Source organism: Prionailurus bengalensis, chromosome C1 (assembly GCF_016509475.1).
Source record: "Prionailurus bengalensis isolate Pbe53 chromosome C1, Fcat_Pben_1.1_paternal_pri, whole genome shotgun sequence".
NCBI lineage: Eukaryota > Metazoa > Chordata > Mammalia > Carnivora > Felidae > Prionailurus > Prionailurus bengalensis.
This window is the reverse complement of record NC_057345.1, coordinates 69,422,184-69,444,516: the sequence shown is the minus strand read 5'-3', so window position 1 is coordinate 69,444,516 and position 22,333 is coordinate 69,422,184.

Genomic DNA, 22,333 nt, shown 5'->3' with positions numbered 1-22,333 from the left:
AAAATAAAGACAGAGAGAGTTAAAGAGAACACAAAGAGAAGGTCATATGAAGATGCAGATAGAGATTGGAGTTATGCACTCAAAAGCCAAAGAATGCCCGGAGCCACCAAAAGCTGAAAGAAGCAAGGCAGAATTCTCTTCTGACCATCCAGAGGGAGAGCAATCCTGCTAACACCTTGATTTTGGACTTCTGGCCTTCAGAACTGTGAAATAATAAATTTCTGTTGTTGCAAGCTGCTGGCTTTGTGGTAATTTGTTACAGAAGCCCTAGGAAACTAATAGTAGATGCCAAGTTTTCAATGAACCTTACCTTGACCACCCTTTTAAAAATGTCTTCTCCTCTCCCCAGTGCCCCTGGTACTTCTGGTTTTGTTTATCCTGCTCTATTTTTATAGCACATATCACTTTCTAAAATACTGTAAGTTTACTTTTTCCAATATATATTGTTTATGATCCATCTCCCACTAGAATATAAAATCCACAGTGGCACGTATTTTTGTACGTGTTGTTCACTGATTTATCTCAATTTTCTAAAATAGTGCCTGGCACATGTTAGGTGCACAATGAATATTTGTTAATGAGAGCACAGTCACAAACATGAGAAAGCACATGGAATGTTTAATGAGCAATGGGATCCAGAGTCTTGAGGTTACCAATGGATGCCTGCAGTATAAACCTGGAAAATCAGACCGGGAGAAATCTGCAATAGAGAAGGTAATGATTTCAAACTTCACTTGTAAACCAACAGAGCTTTCTTTTGTGCAGGGACATTGTATGATCAGAGCTATTCCTTGTCACACATACCTGAGGACTCCTACCATGTTGAGGAAGCCACCTAATGTGAAAGTCCTGGACTCTCACGGCTCCTCTAGTCATTTTTCCCAAGGGAGGAGATGGAACTTACCTTATGATGACGTTAGATGCAGGAATAAACTACACTAGCCCAGGCCACACTCTTCCTCTTTCCTTGCTTTGGACAGGCTGCTCACAGGATGCACGTGCTTTGTTCTCCCATGCCATTACATTTAGGAGAGCCAAGCCCCTGCATAGGGAGGCCTGCAATGTCCAGTGCTGCTTGTGAAACTGTAGCTGATCTAGGAGTCATAAGAACAGCAGTGAAACCTGTAATAATGCCACACCTGCTTTCTATTCCACTATACCATGACCCTGCTAGATAAAGTCAAAGATCCGCAAAGCCAAATCGGCAGAGATCCTTTGTTCATTGACATCAGATAATATAAGATGAATTTCCCCCAATCTGTGATTTTCATCTTATATTTTGACATAGCATACAGAATCAGAAGCCATCCATAAAAACAAAAGATGTGTCGAGAAGGTGGAAATGAAGTGTCGCTTTTAATCTTGAGAATTATTTTTTGAGGAACCTCCACTTTTACCCTATGGCCCAGCAATAGCACTACTAGGAATTTATCCAAAGGATACAGGAGTACTGATTCATTAGGGGCACATGTACCCCAATATTTATAGCAGCACTATCAACAATAGCCAAATTATGGGAAGAGTCTAAATGTCTGTCAATTGATGAATGGATAAAGAAGATATGGTTTCTATATACAATGGAATACTACTCGGTGATGAAAAATAATGAAATCTTGCCATTTGAAACAATGTGGATGAAACTGGAGGGTATTAGGCTAAGTGAAATAAGTCACTCAGAAAAAGACAGGTATCATATATTTTCACTCATATGTGGAATTTGAGAGACTTAACAGAAGACCATAGGGGAAGGGAAGGAAAAATAAGTTACAAATAGAGAGGGAGGCAAACCATAAGAGATTCTTAAATTCAGAGAACAAACTGTGGGTTGTTGGGGGTGGGGGGTTGAGAGGGTAGAGGAGGTGGGTGATGGGCATTGAGGAGGGCACTTGCTGGGATGAGCACTGGGTGTTATATGTAAGCAATGAATCATGGGAATCCACTCCTAAAGCAAGACTAGACTGTATACACTGTATGTTAGCCAACTTGATAATAAATCATTTTTTAAAATAATAAATAAATTAATTAATAAAAATTGAGAATTAATACTATTTTGGAAACTGCAGTTAAGGACATCAGACACATTGGTCTCTGAAAACAAGTCAAAAATGACTGTTTTTCAAGTGCATAGAAGGAAAATACCTCAGCCCAAGTCTAAATTCTTTATCTTACTCTTTTAATCTGGCCAATCATTTTGTGTCTCTTGGCCTCAGTTTCTTCATGTATAATTCAGGGAAAAGAGTTTTGCTCATAAAGTTGTCTGAGTATTAAATGACCTGTGTTTATGAGAACCTCCATACTTCCATGAGAAGGGACTTCTAGAATATCACTCTTGGTTTCTCTCCCACTCTCATCCATACCCTAGAAGGAGGAGTCATCTACCTAGTTGGGATGTTTGAGAGGAGGAAGTGACCACGTTCTGCTCAATTCCTTCCTGCCTCTCTTGGAAGCAGCCACTTATAAGATGCATATATTTTTTTGCTATTCCATACTATAAGTTTAAGGAGAAAGCCCCAGTGGGCAGAGGCCTACAGCCATCTGGATGTGCCATGACTGGGAAGTAACTTTGTGTAATCAGAAGGTAAAGTATTAGCAAATCTACTGTGGCCACACATACATTCCATGTCCTCGATTCAGCTTTCATCAGTAACAAAACTTAATTTTTCTTCTATCTTATTGATTTTTCCCTTTTTTAATTTTTTCTTTCTCATATGGCTCCGAACTTGCGTAGAGAAGAGGTACATATTAATAGCCTTGCTCAAAACTCCAACATCCTGTACAAAGGCAAATCAATGCAGTTTTCATGCAATATCTTTGAGCTTTGCTTGCAAATGACTATAATGTGTATTTATTTTTGTTTACTTTCTCTGCCAGAAGCACAGAAATATCTTTATCTTAGAGATCAAATCTTCTACACCAATAGCAAATCAGAAAAGGTCAGCAATATAGATGTGTTGTGCTTTGTAACTATGAGGTCCTGCCGTGTATACTTCCTTAAAAATAAAAGTCTTCTTGCTCATACATTTAAATGGTTCTACTGGTTTTGGTGTGTTTGTGTGTGTGTGTGTGTGTGTGTGTGTGTGTGTGTGTGTTTACGGTTTTCATCAAAAGAATTGCTCTTTTGTATCTTCAGAAAAGAAGTGCTCAAAGAGAAGTTTGTTCTTCCATCTTGCCCGGCTCCCCTCAACTCCTCTGCTCCCAGTTGAGGTCATTATCACCCCATATCCAGGGAAAAGAAAGAAACTGGCCTTTCGTTTTCTTCTTCAGTTTCAAATGGCTGGAAGACATTGCTTCTTGAGCTTAATCACTAAATAGCATAATAACCTCCAAGCATGGGTTATATGGTTATTTAAGAGAAAACTGTAGTTGTTTTAATATGGTTATTGTAGCCATACATTTCGTTTTTATGAGTTTTTATATAGCACTATTACTTGTGTGGTAATCTTAAGGATATTGTTATAATTTGTTTTATGTGTTAAGTATTACAGAGGCCTTGCTAGCACTGCTATAGTTAAAGGTCTGCAAGCATCTCATTTGATTCATATTCTCTGACTTAAGCCATTTCTTGTTACCATGGGCTCCATACACAGCTTCTGCTCACTCATTTAAGCCATTTGCTCTCGGAAATTTTTGCCCTTTTTCCTCAAAATCAAATCACCTCCAGTCTCCTCAAAACTATGCCAGTGAGAGATGGCTCATATTCTACACACTCTTCTACACATGGGAAGAACACGTAGCTTTCTATTTAGACTGATAAATATCACTTCTTTTGGTTCCTGTTTGCTGGCAGAGTGTTTGTGACCCAATGCTTTTATGTGTTTCCCTAACTTTTCAAGCTATAACATTAGTGCTTAGTTTGACTCTTCTGTGTATGTCAAAGAATCACAGATTTTAGATTTCATTATCATTCCTAAACCTTCAACCTCTGTTCTCTGTTTTTCCTAATCACACGAAGAGAAGATGTTCCTCCAATTGGGCCATTCTGGAGTTGCCATGACATTTTATTTTACTGGCAAGACTGTTTATAGGAAAGCAATTGCCATTTTTCAAGCAAGAGCAGCGTACTTCTTATGCTGTGGATTATAGCACAGGTGATAACATCTGACGTTGTACAAGAATCACTGGGGACAAGAACCCCACGCTTACAGCTCATTTTGTTTTCTTAGGAATTGCTCTGTACTCATTAGATGTGTTTGTTGTGTTTTGAGTTTTTTTGGCTTGGGCTGCCATAGAGAAAGAGACATGCTGAACGTTCACCAGTAGATGTACATGAATCACAGATGGCATCTAATCACCTAATCATTATTTCGGCTTTAAACCCCAGAATATCCAGGGCTGGGTAACAAAGAGAAGAAACAAAATTACACTGTAAATATCATGGTCATTTACAGTCTCAAATAACGAGTCCATTTTTTTTTTTTTAAATGACACTAAAAAGGGAGCAAGAGAGATCATCCAGGTTTGGGACAGGACATGGAAAGTCTCAAGGTATGATCTTTCCCACCCTAACCACGAGCCAGCTAAACTACAAAATCATAGATTTGAAAGCAGTACGAGAGCTGAAGAAACAAAAATAAACCAAATTCTAAAAAGTGATGAATTTTCTGGAAGAGAACTACAGCTGCCTTCAGTGTTATAGGAGTAGCAGAGGAGCTGGGAAGGGTAAACCAGCCAAACTTTTAACAAACTTGTGGTGACCACATGTGGGCTGGTGTGATGGATGAGAATCACTAACGCCATAGAGTGAGCTTGCGTCTACTTGCCAGCTCTTTCCATGACACTTCACCAAACACACAGGTATAATATGCCAATGGCTGGAGCCGGGCAGGAACTCTGAAAGAAACTTTCCGCAGTGGTTCGTAGGGCCCTCCTCTGGTGTAAGTCAATGGCAGGGCTGTGGAGCAGAGCAGAGGGAAATCCCTCTGGGGCACACCTCAGAGCCTTCATCTAGTGAGGTCACTGACTGCAAAAGATTCGACAAATAATCGGAGGACTGAAGATAATTAAAACTCCTTCTAAACACTCAGAGCCTTGACCCAGTGCAAGGCAGAGGTCTCCCAAAGGTTAGTGCAGGAAAGCAGAGTGGAGAATGTAGTCCTAAGGTACAGAAAGCCAAGCGTGGAACTGGAGGGAAAAAAGAAGTCACCAGTGACTAACAAAAGAGACAGCTGCATGTATAGGAGAGAGAGATCACCTACAATTTGGAAAGCTAGCAGAAGAACTCTATAGCATGAAGCAATGTGGAGTTCCTCAAACACTGGAAGCTAAAGTTGATGTACAACTACCTAAAGCTGCAAAAGCCCAAACCTGGATCAATTAGCTGTTTAGACTGACACCACTGGACACTCCAGCAGATGACAGAAGGGAATATGGCTTTTTCTGGGAAACAGATTATTATTTACTTCAGTGCCAAGTGTTCTTTCATGCACACTGCATGGCATATAGTTTAAAAATATAAGACACATGAAAAATCAACAAAATGTTGCCTACATTTAAGAGAAGACCCGGGCGCCTGGGTGGCTCTGTCGGTTGAGCATCTGACTTTGGCTCAGGTCATGATCTCAGGGCTTGTGGGTTCAAGTCCCGCAATGGGCTCTGCGCTAACAGTTCGGAGCCTGGAGCCTGCTTCAAATTCTGTCTCCGTCTCTCTCTCTGCCCCTCCCCTGCTCACACACTTTCTCTCTCTCTCAAATATAAATAAACGTTAAAAAAATTAAAAAAAAAAAGAGAGAGAAGATACAATAGAAGTGGGCCCAGAAATGGCATAGGTATTGGAGTTATGAGACAGGGATTTCAAATCCTGGATTCTTATATTTAAATATGTTAAAGAACCTTGGGGGGAAGCGGACAAGGTGCATAAACAGTTAGGGAATTTGAGCAAAAAGAACACACGCACACAAAAATAGAAAGACCCAAATGGAAATATAAAATACATTACCAGATAAACAATATATTTAGTGGGTTTAGCATGAGCCTAGACACGAGCCTAGCATGAGCCTATTCAGTGGAAATAATCACTGAACTTGAATACAGCGCGGTAGGAATTATCCAAACTAGAATACAAAGAAAAACTATAAATTAGAAATCAGAACTGAGTGTCCAAGATCTGTGAGACAATATTAAAATATGAAATGGTACAATATATGAAGAATGGGAATCTAAGATGGAAAAGAAAAGAAAATGGAGCAGAACATTTGACTGAGAAAGAAATGACTGAGGATTTTCCAAAATTGACTAAAGATATCAACCGAGGATCCAAAAAGCAAAGCGAATACCAAGCAGGACAAATTTAAAGAAAACCACTGTTAGGGACTTGATCATCACAATGCTGAAAATCAGAGAAGAACAGAAAGCAAAAATTTCAGCCAAAGAAGAAAGATACATTATATATTAAGACATAACAAGAAGACTGGTAGCTAGGAGCACCTGGGTGGCTCAGTTGGTTAAGTGTCTGACTTCTGCTCAGGTCATGATCTCACAGCTTCTGAGTTCAGGCCCCACATCAGGTTTGTGCTGACAGCCCAGAGACTGGAGGCTGCTTCAAATTCTCCGTCTCCTCCCTCTTTCTCTGCCCCTCCCCTACTCACACTTTGTCTCTCTCAAAAATAAACATTAAAAATTTTTTAATAAATAAACATTAAGATTTTTTTTTAAAAAAAGGAAGAGTGATGGCAGTGAGGCTGGGACAAAGCTGAGCAACATATGAAAAGAGCAGAAAAGAAAAACATCCTAAAATTGCATAGACAGCAAAAAGTATCTATCCATTATGAAGGGAAATAGAAGCATTTTTAAAAAATATTTAGAAATGCACTTAGAGAATTAACTCCCAACCGAACTGCCCTACAAGGAATGTTAAAGAAGTGTTTTAGGATGAAGGAAATTGATACCAGAGGAAAGATCTGATCATCAGGAAAAAACAAAAGCAACAGGAAGAGTAAATGCATAGGAATAATATAAGACTCTTGTTTAAAAGACTAGTGGCCACTTCAAGTAAAAATAATAATAATAGGTCTATAAGAAAAATAAATGACAACAGAGGGGGAAACAGTTGTAGGAGAGGAAAAAGGAAAGTGTATGGACACAAAATTATTCCCTTGTTTGTGAAAAAATAAAATATTACTTGAAGAAACGTGATAAGGGAAGGTGAATATTCTAACATCTAGAGAAATCACTAAAAATAATATATGTACAGCAAAAAGAAAAAAAACCAATACAGAAGAAAAAGGAAAAACTAAAAAAAAAATAGTTGATTTACTATACAAATGTCAAAATGCATCAACCTGAATCTTTAAGGTCTCTGCATTTTTTTGTTTGCGAATTAGTTCTCGATGGAAAAAAAAAAGGAAGAAAAAGAAAAAGAGGGGGAAAAGGAGAATAACAGCTTGAAGAGACACTTTACTGCTTTAGAGAGGCAATACCTAAAGTCTTGGATTAGAAAGAAAGTAGAATCTGAAGAAGGCGTTGGCTTTTCCCTCCAGAGAATACGGCAGACTGCTTGACATCATCCCTTTACCTCTAGAGACAGGGTGGAATAAAAATAGTAGAACCACTTTCCTCTGAAACAAAACAGAACAAGTCTAATCAATTGGTGCTGATTGTAGGTGAAGGGACAGAAGCTCGACACACAGAAGCAATCTCATTAAATTTTTGCTTAAACTTTTATACTAATCTATGTTTTAAAGGGTAGTTAATTAAAAATAAAGGTATTTAGGGTTTTGTTTTGTTTTCTTTTATTTATTTGTTTTTTTTATTTTATGCTAATTCTATCTGAAATATATAGTACCTTTAAGTCAGACACAAAAGCAAGACAAAGCTTTTTAATCACACGTGGATACCAAAGGAATGGTTTCCTTAGCAATGCTACCCCTATGTATTAAGCCCCTGGTTCAAACTTATGATAGTAGCCCCACAAAGACGGAGTGCTAAATTGTCCTGATTATTACTTGGGGACTACATGTAGGGTTTTACTAATTGCAATGGAAATATTTCAGACTACAAAGTTCTTTCTTTGAAAGAATTTATCTAGCACCATAAAGCTATGCATATCTCATACTACATGTATGTAAATACATATATACATGTATATTGATGCATATATATTTACATATAAATGATTAATAACATAACATCTGGCATTTTGAGGAATTGAAATTGCTGGAATGTTCTACATCGTTTTTCAATGATGACAGTAGCAAATCTTCTGACAGAGATTGAAGAAAGAGTAATGATGTAGGTGTTTATTTTGGAAGCTATTTTCTAGGGAGAGGGTTTTAAGCAAAGATATATTACTTGAATCCTAAAGCTGAAAGGAATTAGGGGTCATCTGGTTCATCTTCCATGCCCAAACTAGAACTCTCTCTACTACTTTGACTGATGACCAACCTGTCTCTGCTTGAATTCTTTCAGCGACAGGGAAGTTTCTCCTTTGGAAGTCAGCCCAATCGGATTCCTCTCTTGAGAAAAATGAATGTAGAGTTGCAGATACTGACTGTATTTAGTCTGCCTTTATAAGCTCTGGAGCTGAAAGGTCACACAGAGTCAAATTTGGAGATGCAAATAAAGTTGGAGGTAGGGGAACTGAGATACGAAACAGGAGAGGAATGAACAGAAAATTGGGAGCAGGAAGAAACACAGACAAAACTTCAGGCCTGTCCAAGCCCAAGGTGTCTGGGTTCCTCATCCAACCACTCTACATTTTTCTGTGCTTGGGTTTAACTATTTCAAAATGAGTGCCATTTGGAATGACAGCCTTCTAGAAAATATAAAACCGAATGAAACAAATAGTGAGACATGTCTGAGATCGTGATTATGGAGGCACATACTTTCTCACCGCGGAGCACCAGCCTGGGGGGGTCTCTTCAGCAGGCAGAAAGACATCTGGGTTCTCAAGAGACAGAGCCTCAGCAAAAAGAGCCCAGGGAAAGTAGGACTTTGGCAGTCTGTCAAGATCACTGCAAGATGGGGCCCATTTTTGCCAATATAGAGTATTCCATGTTAAAACAAGGATTTTTAACCTAAAAGTGACAAATCTACTCTTTAAGTGACCAGAGGATGCAGAATACTATTTTGTTTCTACACAATCATTAAGAGGAAGAAAAAGACCAATGGAGATCTAAACAATAGGAGTTGGTCAAATATCTTTAGAGGCCTGGTCATGAATGAGTACAATGATGACAAATCTGAAAAACATACAGTTCTTACCTTTGCTCAAGAAAATATATTCACTTCCTTTATTACAACTTCAGGTAAATTCACTGTTTTATTAGGCAAATATTGTGCCTCAGTTTGAAAGTTGACTTTTTTTCTTACTCTTCTTCCTTATTACTCATTCTTGACAATTTCAGGGTACTTCCTCCTCTGGTTTTACTCTCTCTCTCTCTCTCTCTCTCCACTTATTCCCCTCAATAGTATGTATACATCCTCAAAATTGTAAGCATTTTTTTTCCCCTTCAGGTTTCAGCTCTAGGAAAAGAAGTTTATCTCAAAAGTTCCCTATTGCTGACTTAGAAATCCAATTCCATCATATCTATGGATAAGAGTGCCTCTGAGTATTATTAAATGATGTGGAATAGATGGATAAGCTTTAGATATTTACCAGAAAATCAGAGTATAATTCTTTCTCCAAGAAAAGAAACTTAGCAATTACATTTAAAAAAAAAAAGTTTTGTTAATCCTCATAGAGTGCCAAAAAATAGGAAAATAGAAAAAATGTCTGAAACTTGCTGAATCTACCCCAGTTCTGGCCACATATCAAAACCATTTAGGGAATAAGATTATTTATTGTCCTTCCACATTTAAAAGAAATTCTTAGTTTAAAAGAAAGAAAGAAGCTGAGCAAACAATTCTGCTCTTCAAGGTTTGAAAAGCTTTCCATTTTAACATCCTTTTAATTTAAATAAATGTCCTACTCTAAAAAGAACACCATTCTCATGGAATTTCCATGGGACATAAATTGGCACACACTTTTGATAAAGAATTCAGTAACATGTGCCAATGTTTAAATGTATAATAACCATCAATATCTTTCCTTAAAATATATCCTGATATGATAATTGGACAAATACACACCTATATCTATATATTTACATGTGTATGTGTGTATATCTGTCACAATGTTCACTGAAACACTTTTATAACAGAAAATTAAAAAATATACTAAACATCATTCATAAGGAATCAATTAATAAAATATAATATATATGGAATATGTAATCAACAGACTACTGCTCAGCAATTCCAATGTACATTTTCAATCCTTGGCAAATAAACAGTTTCCTAATAAATTTCCACATGAGGATAGCAGTTATAGAACAGTATATACAGCAGGTAAAATTGTGTGTGTGTACACATGCATCCTGTGCACATAAAGTTAGATATAAAAACAGAGGCTTATAGAAATGTGAACACTACTTAACTCTCCTTGGAGAGAGTGTAGGTGATTTGTAATTCCTTAAAAAAAAATTACTAACTAATTATCATGGGCATGTATAATTTTACAGTAGAAAAACACTATCACATTCTTATTTTTAAGTAAATAGAAACTATATCTGGACGCAGACAGGAAAATAGGTGGAGCCTTAAGTTCATGATGAAAGAGTTCCACATCAGTTAATTTTCACGTGAACAGGCCACACTCTCGTAATAATGCTTGTGATTACAATTAATTTTATTAAGTCTACAACTCTGCTTATCCAAAGTGTCTTTTAGCTATTTTCATACAAACAAGTAATGTATACTTAGAACACTTGGGACACCTGATTGGGTAGACAACAATGTATACCTGGGTAAAGATGAGGAGGTACTCTCTTTCTCATGTAGTTCTTTCTATGTGACTAGCTTGGGCTTTTTTTTTTTTAACGTTTATTTATTTTTGAGACAGAGAGAAACAAAGCATGAACGGGGGAGGGTCAGAGAGAGGGAGACACAGAATCTGAAACAGGCTCCAGGCTCTGAGCTGTCAGCACAGAGCCCGACGCAGGGCTCGTACTCACGGACCGCGAGATCATGACCTGGGCCAAAGTTGGCCGCTTAACCGACTGAGCCACCCAGGCGCCCCTAGCCTGGGCTTTTAAATGTATCTCTGAATGTCACATACGATCCAGCAGATCTGATGGTATATGAAGTATCTGTGGCAGACAGCAGTAAGGTACTGGGCCTTTGGCACTCCTTCTGTAGTAGGTAAATTACAGTACACTGTAGGTAAATCACAGTTCAAAAATCTAGGATTTTGGAGCAAAGTTATGCTCTGTACACAGTTACTCTCCTTTAGGAAACAGCTTCCGGCTTCTTCTGGTAGTAGAAGAAGCTCAATACTTGGCCAGGGGACACCACACTACTGTGCAATCTGAGATCACCATTACAAACTCAGCGTTGTCTCACCCAACCAGCTATTTGGGCAAGCACCCTCAAGTAGAGGTGTTTTATGGAAGATTGAGCTTCAGCAAATCCCAAAAGCACAATAAAGTTACATGAATAAGTATCTCAGATTTTCCCAGTGCCTACCTACTGCGTTGCTTCTTGTTTTTCAACCCATGCCTATGACTTCATGGAGAGTTTCCTACAGCCAAATGATAAAAGAAGAAAAATTTAGGCCTGGTTTCCGGATGGTTCTGCATGATATGCTGGCAATACTTTAATGTGGATGACCACAGCATTGCAGTCCCACTCAAGGGTAACTTTAAAGAAGAATGGTGAAAGAAAATCCACCACTCAGCAGAACTTCAAATAGTGTACCTGGTCGTTAATTTTGCTTGCAAGGAGTGATGGCAAGAGGTATGAATCTACACTGAGTCACAAGTAATGTCTGAGTGATCAGAAACTTAGAGAAAGCACAACTGGAAAATTAGTGGCAAGAAAGATTTTGAGGGAATGATATGAGCACAGATTTCTCTGATTGGTCCAGGATATATTTTTGTTCCATGTAAAGACTCACCAAAAGCAACATTAGCAGAGGAGAGTCTTAATACTCAAATAAACACAATAACTTGCTTGAGTATCAGTCATATATCTTCCCCATTCACCCTTGTTCTTGTCCAATAGGATTATGAACAAAGCACCCATGGTGGCAAGGATGGGGGCTACACATAGGCTCAGAAACACGAATGTCCACTTATCAAGGCCAATCTGGCTACAGCCACTGCCAAATATCTATCTGACCAACATCAGAGACTTACACTAAGTCCCCATAGAGCAGCGTTCCTCACATGGTAGAGATCCTCAAGCTATTTACCAAGTGTCAGGCAGATTACATTTAACCGCTTTCATTATAGCAGGGACAAAACTTAGTTCTCACTGGAATAGATACTCTAGATATAGATTTGCCTTCCTGCAATGTTTTTGCAAAAACCATCACTGTGGACTTACAGAATGCTTCATTCACCATCTGGGTATTCCACCCAGCATTGCTTCTCAACAGGGAACTCATTTTAGAGCAAATGAAGTGTGGCAATGGGCTCATGTTCATGGATTCACTGGTCTTGCCATGTTTCCCATCACCCTGAGGCAGCTAACCTGACAGAATGATGAACTGGCCACTTGAATAGTCAGTTGCAGCACCAAATGGATGACAATACCTTGCAGAGACAGGGTAGTGTTCTCCAGGACGTGGTCTGTACTCTGAAATCGGTAACCAAAGTATGAATTTCCCTCATACCTAAGATTCGCATGTCTGGGAATCAAAGAATAGAAATGGGAGTAACTACTTCTACTATTTGTCTTAATTATCCATTAATGAAATGTGTACTTCTCATTCTTGCAACTTATAGCTCTGTTTGGTTTAGAAGTCTTAGTTCCCAAGAGTGATATGTTTCCACCAGGGGATAAAACAATGGTTCCATTAAACTGGAAACTGTAAGCTCCTGATGTTAGTGAAAGAAAAGCAAAAAGAGTGTTATTATACTGGATTTGGTGACTGGTTCTGACTATTAATAGGAAATTGTGTTGCTTCTACATAAGGAAGTCATGGTGGAATATGTCTGAGAGCAGATCATCTTGGGCATTATAAGTATTCCAATGTCTTATGATAAAAGTTAATGTAAAACCTCAACAACAGATAGGAAAATAGGTAAGAACACTAATGTCACAGACTTTAGAAGTGAAGTTTTTGAGTCACCCAACAGGCAAGAAATCATAACCAGCTGAGGTGCTTGCCAAGGTCAAAGGAAATATGGGGCAGAAAAGAAAGGTTATAAACACTATAAATGAGGACTGTAATCATTATCATTATGAGTATTTCCTCCTTGCTCTGATATGAACATTTGTAAATATATAGTTATTTCTCCTTCTACGTTCTTTTGTTTTTTCTCTGTCCACCCTTCTCTTATCTATAGCTTGCTGCTAATCCTTCCTTTAATGTAAAATAAAATTTTGGGTTTTAAGTAATGTTGGACAAGATACCATGAAAACGAATAAGACATTTCAACCATCAATAGATGATGGTGATAATGGAAGGATTGTGGGAAGCAAAGGCAAGTCCATATTCAGAAGAAGTTTTTAATTCAAGTTACATCAAAGTGCTACCCTTTCCATGATGGAAGAAAACTAATTAAACAACTTCCACTAAGCAGACTAATCCCCCTGAGATTGGGCCTACACAGTTGTTACCCTTCGATATTGGCCAAGTTAGTCTCTGAACAGGAACAGTAGCCACATTAGCAATAGTGAGAGAAAGTCTATGTTTACAACCCTATGCCAATTAGATTATGACGTCACTTTAACTAACTTGAGATTACAGAAAATTTCCAGCATGTAGAGTGGGAGCATTTCAACCCTTAAATAATGTGTTCCTTTCTCTACTTTTCTGTCCACTGAAATGATACTGGATCTGGAGTCCTCTGAGATATTGACTGATTCAAGTTTTAATTGTTTCACACATATGTTACAGCTGTCATTCTGGCCAATGCCAATAGAACAGCATTCCACTGACAATCAAATAATTCTTGTGAATGAATACTGATTATATGTGAATTGCTGTTTATTAAACACAGTGGGTCACTTTTCCTTATTAAGTATAATACATGAAATGTATCCAGAATGACAGCAATCTCTTGTGTTTGGACAAGTGGAGCAAATCTCCATTCTTGATTCTTAAGCTGACTGCCACTGACTCTTTGTGAGCCTGGACAAGTCATTCACACTTTAAGAGTTTTGATTCCCCATCTGTAAAGTGGGATAATTAAATAGACTTTGACATGTTCAGATGAAAGGGATGATGTAAGTGCAAAATAATCTCCTCATCACTACGAAGACAAGATTATTGTCTCATGAAAGTAAGTGTACTAGAAAAACTATGGTCAAAAGGAAAAAAAACACTTAAGGAGATTCTTATAATTACAAGAGGCTAATTTGGCCAACTTATTAAGACAGGTATGTATTTTATTCTGTATATTATCTCCTCTGGAAGATAAAGATACTATCTTTGCAATTCTTTAATGATAGTAGTGTCTCAAAAGAGCAATTCACTATGATTTATAGTTCCCATGAGAATTTTAAAAGCATTACTCAATAATTTCTTTTAAATGTTTAAAATGGCCCCCACAAAGTAGATGTATTAATTTATTTTGTTCCTATGTTTTGTTGTTTTGAGATTAACTATAGGTGAAAAGATGCATCTAATTCTTTTAGGTTGTAATACTATTTAGCTTCTGAATTTACCAAATTGAAAAACGGCAGGGATTTTCTACACAAGATTTAAACTCTTGTCTTGCCATTGGTAAATAGTACCAGTGAGACTATAATCTCAAAATCATAGATCCTGAGTGAATGTTAGCCAATTTTGATATTACTTTAAGGCATTCTTGCAAGTAATTTCCAAGCTTTACTTTTTTCAAACTGCATACCAAAATTGGGTACTGAGTTTAGGATTGCTTAGAACAAATTATGAAAATGCTAATTTAAATTCATAAACACAACAAAATAATCAAGGTTCTCTGTATAATTTTTTTCTCAGAAATATATTTAAGTTCTTTTGAGTACTTTTTAAGGCTATCTCTTGATCGATCCTATTTGCCAACCTAAAATAAAATATACTACGAGAGACAGAGAGAGAGAGAAAATGTCTTCAGGGAAGGCATAAGTTTTTCCTATAGTTCTAAACCCCCAAAGCCACTGATTCATTTGTCCCATCTCTAAGAACTGTGAACACCTTTTAAGTAAAATATTTATGTATAAACACAATATTCTCACTGTCATCAATTTATTTTCTGTAGATTAACCACAATAAAGTTCATATGTAATTGACAGTGACATAATTTTCAAACAGGTCCAAACTTAGAGCCACAAAGTGGTAGTAACTCAGTAAAAGACAGAGATGAAAATAAGCATCCCCAGGGTTGGTTTTCAGGGGTTGTAGCTCCTTGGCATCCTGCCCCAGTGAATGGAAACGTCCAATTAATGCATTCTTGGATTTTTTAAAGTAAGTGATTAGCTAGATAACTGCTCTAAGTCTTTTACCCAAGGAGATAAATCATCAATAGGTTCCTTTTACAATGCCAGAGAAGGATTTTATTCTCAAATGTGTATGGACACAATTGTAAAATATTGTTGATCAATCCAAAAAGGAGCAATAAATTAAGCAAAATTTAAAGTGAAATAGCTATTTTTATACCTCTCCTGGATATGTTCTGAATATCTGGCTATAATTATGCATCCTACAGGTACATGTATGTGACATGCTGGGCTTCCCTGACTGTCATGAAAGAACTTGATACATGACCTTCTCCCTGTGGCTAGGGAGGAAGGTGGAGAATATTCAAAACCACAAAGTTCAGGGATATAGCTAACTTTGGAATGAACTGAGTGAACACTGACATATGAGTTCAGTGTTGTGAAAGCAGTCAAAAGTAGGGATTTAAGGCCAAAGAAAATTCTTGCTAAGTTATGAGGCAGCCTGGGATGACTGAATTAAAAAAGATCTAAGGGTTGTATGGAGATACATGAGCAAGGTCTAACTTGCTGAGAAGGAGAATGGCAAGGATGTAGCAAATTGTCTGGGAAGGTTTCCCAGAGGACCAGAATGAAAATCAGAAATAGGGCCAGAGCATGGACATATGGGGTGAAAGACGAAGTCTGATCATCACTTTGGTGTTCTGTGTAAGTTTTACAGTTCAGTTCTCACAATATCAGAGGGAGGGACAGTAGTATCTTTATGAAGCTTAATATTAGCTACTCATGTAGCTAGTAAGAGGCAGAGTCTGCACTAACACCCCAATCTTTCTGATTCACAGTCCATGATCTGTATAAATACCTTTAATGTATCAATTTCAATTGATTTAATGTTTACAATAATTCTGATAGGTAAGTATTTTTAATTGCCATGTTGTAGACAAGAACAGTGAAATGATGAAATCTGTCCAAGGTCACGTAAGTAGTAAATAGCAAAAAAGACAATCATTCTGAATGCTAGGGGAAGGTAACAGAACACACATGTTGTTGGGATTAAAGTTCCTACTACGATCCCGTACTTTATTCTCAGTGATGCAAGCACTGGTTAGGGAAGAGACTTCAGACATAATGCAGATAAAGATTGGCAAGTATGTCCACCAGTTACGAACACATTTAAAACTGTATCCTGGGGCATGTGGGTGGCTCAGTAAGTTAAGCCTCTGACTCTTGGTTTCCCCTCCAGTCATGATCTCACAGTTTGTGGGATTGAGCCCCCACGCTAGGCTCTGTGCTGACAGCGTGGAGCCTGCTTGGGATTCTCCCTCTCCCTCTCTCGCTGCCTCTCCCTTGCTCATATGCACGCGAGCATGCATGCTTTCTCTCTCACTCTCAAAATAAATTAATAAACTTCAAAAAATAAATAAAAATAAAAATTTATCTTAATTGAGGAAAAAAAAGGGACCACGATTTATCAAACCCTCTTTACTAGAAGTCAAAAGATTAGCAATTCAAGATACACAGAAGGGCTGGCAATTCTTGGCAGGAGCTGCCTGTGAGAGCAATCAATATTCCAGGTAGGAAGTGTGGGGCTATATCCAATAGGGAGGTTTCTATCAGCCACAGAGATGCCATGGCCGAATGGACAGATAGGAGCAGAAGCCAGAAAACAGAGCCAGATATTGAAAGTTAGGAAGACAGCCAACCCATGAGTGAAACCAGAATTACTAATCAGGAATGAGGCCAGAGAATATGTGAAAGTTGGCAAATAAGAGTGCTCTAAGAGCACAAGATATATAAAATGGCAGCTCCCCACTTCCCTGCCCCAACAGCCTATAGATTATGCAATTACCATTGGCTAAACATGGAATTATTATGCTATACCTTACAAGGAATGCATACAATTAGGAAATATATCCTGATTGTCTGTGTTCTAGTTGCTACACATACAGTGAAAAACAAGACAAAGACCCTGACCTCAGAAGGCGTATGCTTTGCTGTAGAAGACAGATAATAGAAAAATAAATATATAAAATATGGTTCAACAGTAGTTAGTGCCAAGAGAAATACTTTAAAATGATGGGATGGGAAGCTTACAGCTTTAGAGAGAGTGAACATGTCAAGGAGAATGCCTTTGAGGTAGGGACATTTGAGCATAGACAGGAATGAGATTTAAAAAACTAGACCTGAGAATATCAGTGGGAAGAGAACAAAAGGAGAAAACCCATGAAAATAAACACACTTCATGTGTGAGCAAACACAAGAAGACCACTGTGCTAGCACAGAACGAACAAGATAGGATGAGGTGGAAGAGAGAGGCAGGGTTCAGATTATGTAAGGTTATGTAGGTAAGGATGTTGGTCTAAATTTGAGCAAGAAAGTGACATCTTCAATCAACATCTTTAAAAGGTCAATAGTGACAACAGAAACTAGTTAGCTCAGTAGCCTAGGTGCAAGAAAGAGGATCGCAGCTTGGACAAGGGTGGTGGTACTTATACAATGGCAGTCTTTGGATGCAGGGTGTCTGTTGAAGGTAAGGGTAAGAGAATTTGCTCAATCAATATTTGGGTATGAAGGAAAGAAAGGAGTCAAAAACAACTTTCTAGGTGTGTTGGCTTAAGCAACTGAATAAGTAGAGGTGTCATTTATTAAATGGGAAGGCTGGGAAAGGAGCAGGGGTCAGATGTTGGTAGGGAGAGGCAGTGAGTGGTGAACAAGGCACATTTGATCCAGAGCTCAGTATCGGAAGTGTTCAGTTTGAGAGGACCACTAGCCATCCAAGCAGAGATACTGAGTTGCAGTTGTAGACATGCTTTGGAGTTCAAAGAAAAGATCCACGCAAAAACTGTACACTAAAAGTCATCAATGTACACACGGTATTTAAAGTCATGGAACCAGAGAAGACCCAGAGAACCACTTAAAAAGAAGCCCTCTCACTAGAAAAAACAGAGGCCTGAAAGGGTTGGCTAGATGCCTCATGATGGTCACCTACCTAGGAGGAGGGCGACGAAGGTATCTCCAAGTTCACTATCTCAGTGTATACTTTCCAAAACCCTTTAATATTTCAATACTGATTTGATAATCTTCATAGCAGCTTTGTGAAGCAAATATTTTATGACCATTTATATGTGAGAAAATACTTTCCAAATTGCACACGACTAGTAAATTACAAAACATATGCATCCTATGAAAAGTTAAACAAATCAGTATTTAAAAAGAGAGGCTCAGAAGATGAACTACATACATGCATCCAGTTCTAGTTCCAGTGATTGTTGCTATGTGACCTTGGACGAGTTAACAAAACTTTCTCTTCTTCAGTTTCTTTATCTATAAAATAGAGATAATAATAGTACCTCTCTTACGGAGTTGTTGTGATGGTTAAAATTTAAAGACTTTGAAGAGTTCCTGCCACACAGCAAGAGTTATAGGGGTACAGCTAGGATTTTATCTAGGTCAAAGGCAGTAGAGTAGAATGGTTAAGAGTGAGTGCTATTACCAGATTGCCTAGCAATGCACTCTGGGTCTCTGTTCATTGACTGTTGGACATTACGTGAGTTAATCTACCTGGGTGTACGTTTCCTCATTTATGTACTGGGTATCAGAAACATAAGCACCTCACAGGATCACTGTGACAACCCAAAACATTAATGCAAATGCTCAATAAATTTTAAGTATTGATATCCACTCTAGATCCATTCCAACATCCAATATAGCCCAACTGTATCCTGTGCGTCAGAAAATAACTATTATGAGAAACATAACTTGCACACTTACAAGAGCTCAAATTTAACAAAACTCACCCTTTGAAAACTTTTATGAATCAAATATATAAATGTTTAGAGGCTTGGTTGACACTAATCACCATCAGTGCTTTCATTACAAGGCAATAAACACCAAGAATTTTCATGAGAGGTATTGTGAGTAGGACAGATGCTTTTGTTCATGAATCGGGTGGTGACCTCAATCATTAATAAACAAATCATGGCCAGAGCAGCGAAGAATGTAAAGAGTAATTTGGTAAGGAATCCAATAAATTTATTCAACACAAATAATCAAAACAAAGAATTTATTCTTAATCCTGCCATGCTAATGGCTTCTGTTAAAATGAAAATGATTAAATCAAATTTAGCTTTAATTTGTTGAGGCTAGATGCAGTTTCCCCAATGTGATAAATTACTGTGCAAGTCAAATAACGTGAAATTTACTATGAGCCTGCTGTTGCATGAAAGTGGAATGAAACAAGAAACAATCCAAGAGTTATTTAGCATATACCTCACTGAATTCAAGAAGGGAAAAGTATTATTAAAACTTCACATACCTTAGCTACTATTGATCTGTTGTTATAGAAAAAAGTGACTTTTACATCAAGTCTGGTATATATCAAAATCTCCCATGCAATGGCCTACTGTGTGTGTCTTGGGACAAACCATTATCTGTGATCTGAATATTCTTTCAACTCCAAAGATTTTATGGAATCATAGAATGTGTGAGACATGCCAGAGATAGTTTATCCCAACTTTCTCAATTTATGAACTAGGCAAAGGAAGCTCAGAAAGGCTTAGTGACCTCCTCAAGTCCCACTTGGGACAGAGCCAGAAGTCAGACAGATGTGGTTGCTTAGAGCTCCTAGCCCAAATGGAAAAGAAAGATGGAAAAGAAGTGAAGAGAGTAAACAGAGAAGTGATAGTCTCTCAGCCTTCAATTGATTTAATATTCATAAAACACAATCCTAAAGCTCTTCTTTACCAGGGGAAGGTATTAACTGACTCTTCAGCCATGTAATACCTCTGTCCCAGCTTTTATTTTTTCACTACTTTAAAAGCTGTACTAGGATACAGTCATTTGGATTTGTGAACTTTAAATAAGTTTTGAAGAGATTATTTCAATGAACTTGTCTATTTTTGCCTGACAAGCTTTCAAAGAAATTGGTGGGCAACATCTGTATTTCACCCATTAAAAATAAACAAATAAATAAAAGAGTGGAGGCATAATTGAAAATTATGGGAAAAGAAAGTTGAAGCACCCGCAAACAGAACAGAAGGAAAGGCCACGGGGGGTAATGAAGGGTCACAGCAGAAAGAAGGAGAAAGATAATCAGAATGACTCAGAAATTTTCACTTGGTATCGAAACAGAATGTGGTAAATTTAATCTGTCATGAGGAAGCTGGCCTACTAGACACTGGCAAAGAGTAATTAAGGAGTCACTCTCCAAAGAAAACTACTTGTATAAGTGGAAATCAATGGGTGCGTTGCCCCCCCCCCCACCGTCTGCCACTGAATTTGTGGTTTTGCATTCTACCTTAAGAGGCTGATTAAATCACTGACACTTGGAGCAGAGCAGGGACTTGTAATCTTTACACTGTGCTGCGCTAATTGGGCCAGCAACTGGGCAAGGGACAGCGAGACCTGCACTTCTGTACTGACAGCACTAAGTGGAGGAGAAAGAGATGTATTCAATGTCTTAAGCTACTCCGGGGCCGAGCACCGGTTATGTCAGTTTAAGAGAAAAGACAATATGAGAAGACTTGCCTAATGTCAGGACTTTAATCGTGAGAAGAGAAGATGATTTGCTCATCCTCACCAGGCCGACCCCTGCTGAGAGCACTTTTCCCCCAGCTGCTACTCAAAATAAGAACTAGAATTTGAAAAGCGCTAAGGGAGGGGGGAAAAAAAAAGAGTCCAGAATGACGTCCCACGGTCTAGGTTGGGTTAAGCTTTGCTCCAATTCATACACTAGTGATATGGACAGAGGCAATAACAGAACATGGGTCCTCTCTCTCAGTCCAAGGCCCTTTAGATTATTGCACAAGCTCTGCTCCTTGCACTGATCATCTGGGCTTAGGTCATAAATGGTTCTTTCTTGAACTCATCCAGCAACTCCATATAGGTTAAAATCACAGTAAGAATTCTGCAGACACCAGTTTGTAGAAATGAGGTATTCTTATCAGTGAACAGGCTTACCTGTCAACAGCATATGCACAATTTGCTCCATCCAAAATAGTTCAACTCCCCAGATATTCTCCATTCTTCAAGCCTGCCCAAAACTCACAGTCCTTCACATCCATTCTGACAAGTAACATCTTTATATTATTTAATGCTGTGCAATACAGATATTTTCTTTCCCTTTCCTTTCCTTTGTTTTCTTTTCTTTTCTTCTCTCATTATTTAATGCTGTGCAATACAGGTATTTTCTTTCCCTTTCCTTTCCTTTGTTTTCTTTTCTTCTCTCTTTTCTTTCTACCATGTGTACAAGAAACTATAAGTACTGTCTTAGTCACTCGGGCTACTATAACAAATTACCATAGACTGGGTGGCTTACAAACAACAGAAATTTATTTCTCACAGTTCTGCAGATTGATAAATCCAACATCGGGGCACCAGTAGATGTCTGGTGCTTCCTGGTTCATAAACGGCTGTGTTCTTGTTCTGTCCTCACATGGTGGGAGGGGACAGGGAATGCTCTGTAGTATCTTATAAGGGTACCATATCCTATTTATAAGGGCTCATGGCTTGAAAAACCTTCCAAAGGCCCCACCTCCAAATAACATCACGTTTGGGATTACATTTTAATATATGAATTTGAAGGGGAGGGGCACAAAATTCGATTCACTCTACTGCCTTAAAAGGGTTTGGGTTCAGTCAGTTAAGCGTCTGACTCTTGATTTCCACTCAGGTCATGATGTTACTGTTTGTGAGACTGCGCCCGACATCAGGCTCTGCACCTGACTGAGATTCTCTCTCTCCCTCTCTCTTTGCCCCTACCCCATTCTCTCATTCTCTCTCAAAATAAATAAATACTTTAAAAAATAGGGGGCTTGGGTTCAAAAGGCACCAACCTAGTTTCCATATGCCAAGAACCAGTATCCAAATTAATTGATAGCATTCTATTCAAATTTCATTTCTATGAACAAATCTTCAGATGGCTTAGTCTAGATTCTACCAATGCTTTTTAAATCAT